At 43.7% G+C, this 10,452-nt stretch overlaps 1 protein-coding gene across 3 annotated transcripts in view; it reads right to left on the bottom strand.

Moving 5' to 3' along the window:
• Nucleotides 1-1,842: 1,842 nt before the first annotated feature.
• The window catches only part of RBM19 (RNA binding motif protein 19), a 121,658-nt gene continuing 113,048 nt past the window's right edge, over nt 1,843-10,452 (bottom strand). For all 3 annotated transcript variants that reach the window (XM_006016794.3, XM_025193064.1, XM_006016795.2), the window contains one exon: nt 1,843-2,719. The gene's annotated coding sequence lies outside the window, so the exon portion shown is untranslated. The remainder of the gene's footprint in view (nt 2,720-10,452) is intronic.

Below are 10,452 nucleotides of genomic sequence, written 5' to 3'. Positions count from 1 at the left end.
TACTTATTTATATATAAGTATATATAAACTAAAAACAGTAAAAGTGGAAGCTTTTCCCACCTAAGGAAGATGAGAAAAGCTTCCACTTTTACTGTTTTTAGTTTATATATACGGATAGGTTAGTGATATAGGAATTATATTTATCAAAATATACTAATAAATATATTTTATATTGCATTGGCATGTTTATTTACACATGGCGTCCTTGCATCCAGAAACCATGGGCACATTATATGCACTGCTCACTGCTACCCACTGCTCATTTTTTAAAAATGACACTGGAGGCTTCAAAGTTTTGGGATCCCACCTTGAGATTTTCAGTTTTGAACACCTACTGTCTGAAAACCAGGCCCTATAAGAAGTTTCATGAGTGGGACCCCTAACATTTCTTAAGCACTTTTGAAAATCTAGGCCTGTGAATACTATTGTAATTAGTTATCACCAAGACCTACAATTGTGGATCTGACCTGCAAAGAGACTTTATTAGGTCTGCCAAATATGTTTGCACAAGAATGCACCATCTAGTGCTTGGCTCTATCAACCCCTGCCTCTGGACCCCTCTTAATTCAGCCCACTGTTAGTGAAAGGTTGCCAACCTCTGTTTTAAAACACTTGGAGCACTTGACTCCAGGGCAGAGTTACAACCAGGACTGTAAGCACTCGGTTCTTTCCTGCTTAGGTAGGATTCAGAAAGGACATGTTGTGAAACTGATCAACAGCTTTTGTACAACCTTTCCTTTGTGAAGTCCTTTGAGACTGTTGAACACATGACACTGGAGAAGAGCAAAGTCATTCTCATTTGAAAGCTTATTGCACAAGAGGCTTCAACAGTTGAAACCAAAGCATTTTATGTACTTCTGTCTCTCAAATGATCAAAAACAGCCTCCTAAATTAGCAGTCACTAACTCTTTACCACCTCTGGATTTCTCAGTGGAATCTCCCCAGGTGTGCATTTATCTTTTTGGACTGTAAAGCTTTGAGACCAGAACCTCAAACGTTTGAGTCCTATGCAGCACCATGCACATTCTCAGATAACAACAATAATAGTATCACCTCATCTCTACTTAAACTCTTCTATATCAGGAATAAATGTCTTCTATGCAGCTGTGGCTGGGAGTCAGTGGGTGGGTCATCAATCCCCATCAGTTAATCCCAAGGAGTTGCATCCAATGTTAGCTACAACACTAAGTCTGAGGAGAAGGTAGGGGTAAGATTTCCAAAACCACTCATGTGGTGTTGACATAACTCTATTCCCACTGCAATCAGTGGTAAACCCTCATTTTAAATTCTCCTTTTAAAGCCTGAAGCATCATTAACTCCTTTAGAGTATATTCTCATTTAACTTGGAGATGAGGGTAGGATGCCACATATCGATGTTTGCAAGGGGGTCCCCCTCTCCTGAACTCTTGACTTACCTGGTTCATGTTTGGTCATTACCTACCTTTTATGGCTGATCTGTGGCACATCCTGTAGCACTTTCATGCTTGATACATAGCACAGGATTGTTAGAAGAATGGAACATCAGCTTCACTTGGCTTCCCATTGATTTCAATGATAAAAATGGTCATACCCTTTAACGGAAGCCAAGTAAAGCTGCTGCTGAAAAAAGATTCCCACCATAAACATAAAAGCTAATAAAGGTAACATTAAAAGAATATAGAATCATTATGTGTAGCTAGACTGTGCAACCTTCCAGAAAAGACTTGAGTTGCATCTCCAACACAGAAGAATGATGCTGTATATCTGATGGTGGTGTTGAATTCATGTCCACTTCCTTGGGATATGAGGCAAAGTGGCCAAAAGCAAAGATCAGCATAGCAGCCAGACAGACAGCTGGGATGATTTTTTTTTTTTTTTAGAGGTATGCAGTTATCAAAAAAAGGCCCAGTGCATGCAGCCAACACTTGTAATCTGTTGCAGTCCCTGTCGGACAAAACAGTTTTGCCGTAAGACAGCGATTCCCAGAGGGGAAAGGGGTGCGGTGGAATACTTTATCAGCTGCGTACACATGTAAACTGGTACCCTGGTTGAAAAGCAAAGCCTCTTTTCCTTTGAAATCAGAGAAGGGAAGGGAGGTAGCTGGCTGAGAGCAGGGAAAGAAATGACAGGCACAAAGCTGAATGCAGCAAAGCCAGGCCTTGCCACAAATATTTCCATCTTCCTAGAAGGCTAAAATAAATACCCGGTGATGGCTAATAAAAATTGGAAGAAAAAAAGAAACCCCAAGAGATTCAACTGTGTTTAGAAAAAGTATTAAAAAAATTTAATGTACAGGAATATGTTTTAAATTATTCAGATTTTAAGAACAATTTGATTCAAAAGCAAAATGCTGATAGCCCCTTGGTGTCTAGCTTTTTTCTGAGGTTTATGTGGCTGGTGTCCCAGGTTTCAGGGTTGACAGATATGTAAATTCTCTGGGGTTAAAGAAAATACTGTTCCAGCCTGAAATCTCTGAATTAGCAGGAGTCCCACAAGTGCCCACTGATGGGCAAGTATTGCCCTTGAATGGAAAAGGCTCATCTTCCACCTCTTGAGTCCAGGTGTATCTCCTTCTCAGACAAAGAGCTTGGCATGCCTCAGCTATGTGCGAGGTGTGAATTAATCCCCTGGTTGAAAGGGATGCTGTAGCAGATTCTGATGGTAACGAGTGTGCTTAATCCCACTTGGCCATAGAACATACAGGCAGATGTCCCATTCTTTTTGTCCATCCACAGATGACCTGAGGGGAGGGAAACAAAAGCAACATGTAGCTGTTTTACCTTTGATGCTGACTAGAAAGCAGGGCAGAATCTCCTCAACCAACCAAATTCACACAGAGTAGAGACTGATCCATAAAGGTGTGCCAACAGCCTGCAAAAGCAGGGGGAGCGGGGAGTGAAATTGAGCAAACCAAGGCACCCTGGTGCCAACAGCAGACAGGATCCTGGAAGACGGAGCAAGCTGAAACGGACCAGAGCTATGCACCTACAAGCAGCCAGCACTTATAGGGTGGGAGGAGATTTGAAAGGAAAGGGCAAAGATCCTTAAAAGAACCTCCCATTAAAAATGAATCCTGATGCTATTCTGGCTCAAGAGAAAGTTCCAAATACACAAAGGTAAGTAAATGGGATGGGAAGAGAGAGGAAGGGGAAAGAATGAGCAAGGGAGGGGGAGAAAAAGTGAGAAAAAGGAAAGGGAGATTGAGAAAAAGGGGGAAGGGAGAGAGAGGGAGAGAGAAGGAGCACGCGCGCGTGCCCATCTGGGCGATGCATCACATTGAAATTGCCCCGCATTAAAAATTCACCAGCCAGTGAATTTTCAAGGGATTTGTAGTAATTAGATGACAAAATGCTGGCAAATCTCAGGCTTGCCGAAGATGTTACTCAGGGGTCAAAGACTCGACACTTTTGGCTGGGTAATTTGTAAGTGTCAATCACACTCAGCCATCAGAGAGAAAGGAAAGATCTAACGGCTGAATTCTAACTAAGTCCAATGTTCTTGCCTTCAGCCACCCTGTCTGCTATCATCCCCCGTCTCCCCCCACCACGTTATCTAACGCGAACGCAGGCGCTGCCTCTCACCAGGGACTGGAGACTCAGCAGTTTAAACACTGAGTTTTCTTCTACAAAAACTTCCCACTTATGATTTTTAAAACCCAAATTTATGAACCAAGAGAAATTTGTTCAGTTCTCCTGGGAGCCAGTGAGATGACAGCACAGGGGTATGACAATAGGCAGCTTCTCTGTGACCACTGACTTTCCCTAGACCTCCCATGCCCCTTTCACTAACTGGCAGCAGAGTACACAGTGGCACATCAATACTTCTAGAGCAGACCCTCAAAAAGCCCACAGCTGCTTCTTTAGTGGCTGGGAAAGCTGGATTTCCTCATTCCTTGATAGGTTCATAGACTTGCTTTCCAACACTGGTCTCTTACCCCACACCTCACACTTCCTGCCTTCCTTGGTTCTGGCCTCCTTGGGAAAAGTACAATTCTCAGTTAACAAGCAAAATGAGAAACTGTTTTATTCAAACTGTTGTGGAAGACCAAGACCCTGATCCTGCAATTAACTCAATATGGGTATATACCATTATGTTCATTCGCAGCCATCTGCAGTCAGTAGGGTCTGTATGGGTGTAGGGCCCTGGCTGCATGGAGATCAAGTATCCTTAATTAGCAAACCCAGTAGGAAACCAAAGGCAGAGTAACTGAAGGAAAATCACTGCATGAACAACACTGCCAAGATTAAAGTGGTAGGGAAGAAAGGGAATGATTTACTCCACTTTTCTCTATATTAACCAGCACACTCCCTGTGAAGTATATCTAGGTGCAGGAATCTCAGACAAAAGAGGTCAGATGCTTGCTGCTGCAAAAGAAACAGCAGCTTGGAGGGGAGGATAAGAGAAAGTTTGTACTGCAGAGTCTTTTTGGAAGGACCACTCATATCTACAGAATTACTCTATACTTAAACCAAGACAAGAGCATGGGTGGGACTCAAGAAGTCTGAGACACAGGGGGGGGGCACAGGACTCAGCAATGCTGATGCTGAACTGCAGCTGTACCCTTCTTTCATGAGGATTTATACAGATGTAAGGCTTCTATGTATACAAGTTTTATGTGAGGGTACTGCTGACCTAAATTTCACTCTCATGATTTATGGAAAAGGCGTTCAGCCTTTTGACCCCTAAGGCCAGATGAGTGGCATGGGGCTGGATTAGACCCCATGATGACTTAGAATGCCAGGATCAGGCCCTGGGCTGCCGCTACCTGCCTCCTGTTGGGACGGGGCCCCAGGGTCTCACACTGCCCCTGCCTAGTCCCGTGTGCCAGAATCAGGCTCTGGGGCCCTGTGCACCCAATCTAGTGCACAGGGTCATGGTCTGTGGGGCTCTGCATGCACCCATGGGGAGCCCCACAGGCTTGATTACACAGTGCCAGGGGCCATAACTGCCCTGTAGGCTGAGAGTTGAGCATTCCTGGTATAGGGCAATCACCAGACTCCCTGTAATAGCATAACAGCCCTGCAATTCATAGCTACTTCTTCATTCCGTATTTAAATAGATGCAAAACAATATTGTTTGGATTCACAAGAGTGCAAAAATTATTCACTTCTCCTAAATTTTATGTGGGTGCCTTTGGGTATGAAAAGGCATTTATTTCTAGCTGTGGAAATGGCTGAGAAATTTCCACTGCTAGAAATCTTTCTGGGAGAGAGAGCAATACAGGAGTTCAGCCTGCAGCTGCCCCCTAGATCAAGGCAATCCTCATCTAGGGAAAGCATGGGAAGCAGTGACTGCTTCTCTCCTCCAGGTCCCGGTGGAGGCAAGGAATGGGTTGGAAAAGTGAAGAAAGACCCTCCGCAACCTTCCGCAGACTAGGGACTTCCAGTTCGGAGAACAGGTGGGGAGCAATGGGTGCTGTTCCTCTGTTCTGCTCTTGGGCTGTTCAACCTCAAGGAAAGAGAGAGAGAGAAGGGGGATGGGGAGCTTTTGACCACACCTGGAGATGACCAGACCAATGTACACAAGCATTCATTCTTATGAGAGTAACCTGGAGGGGGCATGTTTCGTCTAGGAGAAACTGAATGAATGCTTATATGTGCTGGGTTTATAGCAGAAGAATGGTGATTGTCTTTGTAGAAATGCAATACCTGTACCTGCCCATTATCCACAGCCCCCAAATCCCAAGACCTCCATCTGTTTCAAAAATGATGAAGACTGAGGAGAAAAAGGAAGGGCTGAAGGAGAGGCAAAACTGTAGGAGCAGGACTGCTATAAAAACCCAACAATCAGGAGTCAAAAGCCAACCAGAGCCCATCAGCTCCCAGAGCAGAAAGTTCCTTCTCTGCATGACAATGAAAAATTAACAAGATACCAAAAAATATATATACATCAAAGTCACAGAAAAAAACAGTCCTCTTTCTTCATCGCTGTCTGCTAAATTTTGTAAAAGTCTGTTCGTTGTAGAAACAGGAGGAAATGTGGTAGGGCAAGGGGAATTCACTTATAGTCATGGTCTGTCTAGAAACCAGTCCACAATCTCCCATTGGAGGATGATGGGATTGTAATAATCAGTGGTACCTCAGCCAGCAGTGTTGAATTGCTCTCAACACTTAGCACTGCCCTTTATCAATAAGGTAGGTGGCTGTAACAGTTCCTTAGGTTTTCTCTTTAATTTAAAAAGTTATTTGCAGTTGCAAAATGCTGCCTGACAACAACACAGTCTTTGGTTGGGATTGTTTTCCATTAGCCAGTAGTTGAATTTTGAATCTATTATACACATTTAAACAGCATTAATTATAGATTACCACACCCAAGGCTTCACACAGGTGCCTGTTTTATTACTGTTTACATTGGGGCTTGATCCCAGCTCAATTAATTTTTCTTTCACCGAGGAATACATAAATATGTATTCAGCCCCCCTCCCTCTACACACACTCAAAATGGGTAAGTGACAAAGCCACTGTCATGATATCACTCTGATGCACAATGAAATCAAACTCTTATCCAAAGAAACTAGCCCTTTAAAGGTTCCAGACCATGGAATATCTTCTGAGTTTGATTCCAATGGCATAAAACATTTCAGTTTTCAAAAGCACATGGATGGCTAAGTCCCACTGAAAGACCTCTGGACTTCCACTGAGATTTAGGTTCCTAAGTCACAATTAAAAAGGGATCTTACTTTCCTAAATATTTTTGGTGCTTTTGGAAACAATAACCACTCAATCAAACTTAACGTTAATAATGCGCTAGAGTTCTGCTGATTCCAAATAGTCCCAAACACGTGCTTAAATGCTCTGCTGTATTGGGATGTTCATCTCCTTAAGACATTTTTGTTGGGGAACTTGGGTAGTTTCATTTGCCCATGCTAATTTGTACACAGAGAATTAGGTGTCCAAGCAGTAAGTTTAGACGTGACAAAGCAGAAGCGACACACCAAGCTCTACCTTCAATTCTACGAACTTATTTAAAAAAAGTGCCATAGAGAATTAGACCAAGAATTTATCTGTCTGTTCCTTTGGCTCTGATAGCTGCCAGTCAGCAGCATCAAAAAAGCCTTGGGAACTTCGCAATAGACCAGTGGGGCCAACATTTTTGGCAAGCATGCCACAAGTTAGCACTGTACCCTCCTCAAGTGCAACTCTGATCCCCTGCTCAATCTGTTGCTCTGCTTTCTGCTACCTGCCCCCTTCCTGATATGCTGTGCATCACTACACAGAAACTCCCTGTGCCACTTGTGGTGCATGTGCTACAGCTTAGCCACCCCTGCAGAAGACAATTATTCTAATATAATAAAAGGCTTAGTCCGTCTGTCTGTAACGCTTTTGGGCAACTGCGCATGCGCTGCCGAGATGGCGGGCGGCGATTGGCTGTGCAGGCCCAAGTTTGAGCTGCTGCTAGGGAAATTTGTGGAGGCAGCAAACACGCCCCAGCTACCCGAACAGTGGGGCTTCCCCATGCCTCCCTGCCTGAGGGCACCCAATTGCTCAATAACCAACCACTGGGGTAAGTCCTTTTCCAATGTTGGTTTGGCGATAGATTTATAGTCTGGAATATAAAGATCAAAAGCCCATCAAATGTCACCCTAATGGAATGCAAAATACTAGTCTAATCTTGTATTTAACACTGAACTGTTTACTGCAACAGCATCCTGCAACAGTCAGTTCCACAGCTTATAAATGAAAATCCTGATATCACCATCAGTTTTATATTTACTACTTCAACTCTCATTCAGCTCCTCTTTGTTCCTGATAGGGCAGCACTTGCATGCAAACATTTACACAGCATCTTTGGTAAAGCTTTTACCCTGGGGTCAGACCATCAAAGCAATCTACTACGAACTGCTCCATAACAGACACCTGATCACATACTAGTAAAGAAATGGGAAAGGAGACTGTGTAGCAGTCTCGCATCCTGCTACCACATGCCAGTAGGTCAACATGCATTGCTGCAGTCTGATGTGCTCATAGCCTCAACTGCAGCCTGGTGCTCCTGCTCTTGTTTCTGAAGGAGATGGCCAGAAGAGATGATGTGAATCTGGCTGGGTGGCAGTGCTGGGTACACAGGTTCTAGAGCTGAAATTTTTTGTCATCTTCTCCTGTGAAGTCAGAGAGGGTACTGTCTCCAGATTTTCAGAGAGCATTCGGCAGAACTGCACTCCAGTGTAGAGATTTTAATTTTAAATATATAGAAGGTATATAGGGTAGATGTGTTTGGAGGAGTTTAATCAATTTGTTTCTTAAGGGAGAAGGATACAAACCCCAAATCTTACTTTTGTGACAGATATCAAAATTCATGTCATCTGGGCAGCCTTTAAAGGACCAGTGGTTTGAGGGAGAAAGATTCCTAGAATGCTGGTCAGCCTGGCTATTTCTTTTACCTATCTCTGAAGGTATAATAAGGTGGTGCATATCACTGGACACTGGGGGTGGGGCATTTCACCTATTAGGTATCTAAGACTTATCCTATTCCACCTTGTGTCCTTGAAAAACTATTCACATGTCTACTTTTGGCCATCTTAGCCTTACATCTAAGTTGGAGAGGACCCATCCACCTTTTGCATTAACTTATTTCCGGGGACTCCAGGAGGGTGAAAAAGCATTGTAGTTAGATACTTAATAAATGGAACAGTATCTTGCCCTTGGTGACCAAAGAGGAACTTTTATAACTAGAATATACTGGGATAAGAATCAGTGCTTCGGTTTTGTCCCCTAAATTGAGTTTGCTTAGTGTCCTAAACCTTGAAGGAGAAACTAGTATCTCTAACAAGGGAAACCCTGGAAAAACATATCAGACTAAGACAAGAAAGGATCATTTTGATCCCTCGCTCAGAAAGGTATTACATGGGAGAATTGCAAGGCCTAGAGAATTCCCAGTCCATTTGGGCTTCAGTTAGTTTCTTCCCAAGCATTTCCCTTTCTTGCTCCCGATGCCCCCTCACTTTGGACACAATCCATCCTTCCTCATCATCCCTGCCCTGATGCCACATCTGTGGAGGCACCTCCTCCTGAAGCACAGCTCCCCCTGGAGGAGGAGATTTGGAACTACGATTGTCTCTTCCCAGCTCAACATTCATTCTTGATGACTGCCATGTATGGGGATCTAATGATTGAAGAGAGCAATGATTTTATTTCCTGAATCTTCCAGCTTCTCTGCCAAAGCAGCTTATCCTCACCCTGGAGAAGGCAAAACCTAAATAAGTTAGAAAACTGGTACCAAAAATGAAGACAGCCATAGTGGAGAGCTGCAGCACCAGTTTCCATGCTGATGTTGAAGACAGTCACTGGGAGACACTTGCTGCCGATGTCCTGTGGCTGGCTGTTAACACGTATGCCTCCCACCAAGCTCGCCCCCTCCATTTCCATGCCTTGCTGACAGATTTTTATGCTATTTCATGTGCATATGGCGCTGGTTTGCATATTTCACCGATTCAGGTCACATCGTGTATACATACGCTTCAGCCAACGTTTGTTGATATTCTCTCGGTCTCTCTTCTAGTTCCAGTTTGGGGTGAAAGCCTTCCTTATTAGCCAATTTGGATACCCATTTACTGTGAATTACCAAGCCTGATTATTATTCATGAATGGATAAGTCTGAAATCTCAGTCCCTGCCATGCGATTTCTCTCCCTCTCGAATGCATATATTTAGGGAAAACAGGAGGCAGTGTGTATCAGTGAGGGATACACACACACACACACACACACACACACACACTGCACAGAAGGGGAAGGTGGCTCCTCACAGTCCTAAATTACTGTTGAACTAGGGTATGAAGATCTGTCCCAATCAGCACGAGGGTTCACTCAGACCAGAGCTGACCGTGCTTGGTAGGACACTAGCGCTATGTTACCGAGGGATAGTGGATCACTTTAAATGCAGAGCAGAAATGGAAATCAAAAGTTAAGCAACACTTAGCCAACAGCAGGCAGGGGCTCAGCAGAGCAGAATATTTTGATTTCTGAGTTCAGGAAAATGAAGAGGAGGAGATGCTGGGCCCAACACACACAGCTCCACTTGCAAAGCTAAGGAAAGTCCAACATGGCAGGTGTATTTTAGGACTGCCGTGCAATCTGTTATAATTGATTCCAGTTTCTTCAGTAAGGTAGGCAGAGGGTTTTAAATTGTAAAGGGCATAAATAATGATAAAGGAACATAATTACCTGCTAAGGAAAGAGAGTCAGAAACACCATATTAAAAAACTTTGTAGCACACCTGCACAAACAGCAGGGAGTCGTACTGCAGACTCCACAATAATAATAATTAGCACACATCTCCTGCAGCAGTTCCTAGCCAGAGATCTGTGTGATATTTAAAGATGGGGAAACTGAGGCAGGAAGGGCAAATGACTTGACAGAGGCCATGTATGCAGTGAGTCAGTGAGGAAAGCAAGCATGCAGCCCTTAGTACTCTAACTCTATTACCTTGCTTCTTGTCTGATTCCCTTGCAATCAAAGGAAATGGACCTCTCTTTGGAA

Source organism: Alligator sinensis, unplaced genomic scaffold (genome assembly GCF_000455745.1).
Source record: "Alligator sinensis unplaced genomic scaffold, ASM45574v1 scaffold216_1, whole genome shotgun sequence".
Lineage (NCBI taxonomy): Eukaryota > Metazoa > Chordata > Crocodylia > Alligatoridae > Alligator > Alligator sinensis.
This window is presented reverse-complemented; position numbering and strand designations above follow the sequence as displayed.